Source organism: Corvus brachyrhynchos, unplaced genomic scaffold (assembly GCF_000691975.1).
Source record: "Corvus brachyrhynchos isolate BGI_N302 unplaced genomic scaffold, ASM69197v1 scaffold83, whole genome shotgun sequence".
NCBI lineage: Eukaryota > Metazoa > Chordata > Aves > Passeriformes > Corvidae > Corvus > Corvus brachyrhynchos.
Window position 1 is genome coordinate 1,241,199 of NW_008238464.1, and position 714 is coordinate 1,241,912.

Here is a 714-nt window from a genome sequence, read left to right on the forward strand (position 1 = left end):
GTAGTCCAGTGAAAATAAACACATGTAGGTTGAACATTAATGGTTTTCCATGTTCATTCTTTCAGATTACCAAGCAATAATACCCCATGCTGCTCTGCCATGCTTTGGCATGCTGCAAAGAAGTGGAGCTCTGAAAAGCAAGCTGAACATGAATAACCATTGTAGTATTTGACCCTTTCAAACATCTTTCCATGGGGGCTGCAGTGATTTAATTGAACCTCTTAACTACCTGTCCAACACAGTAATTAAACCAAACCACCCACCTATTTTTCTGCTTGGATATGAATTTAAGCGTATATCAATAGGCATTTTTCTGAAGACATGCTGTGTGCACCCACTTCTTACATCGAGCACCGAAGGCTACAGTGGAGAACAACTCTTCAGATAACCTGAGGCTTTGTCGTGTGGTCTTTAATTTTGGATCACTCTTATACCCTGAGCAGTCCAACTCTTATTTTTAGTTTACAAAGCAACAACTAAATAACCAAAATGAACAGAAGGATGGAGCACCTCTCCTGCAAGGAAAGGCTCAGAGAACTGGGTTTGTTCAGCCTAGAAATGAGATGGCTTAGGGCTGACTGAATTGCCGCCTCCCAGCACCTGAAGGGAGCAAACAAGACAGAGGGAGAGAGACTATTTACAAGAGCATGTAGTGACAGGACAAGGGGGAATAGGTTCAAAGGGGAAGAGAGGTTAAAGTTGATAAATGGAAAA

At 42.0% G+C, this 714-nt stretch overlaps 1 protein-coding gene across 14 annotated transcripts in view; it reads right to left on the minus strand.

Annotated features, from left to right (window-relative positions):
* Window positions 1–714, minus strand: part of INPP4A (inositol polyphosphate-4-phosphatase type I A) — an 85,705-nt gene that overhangs the window by 7,343 nt on the left and 77,648 nt on the right. The window lies entirely within an intron of this gene.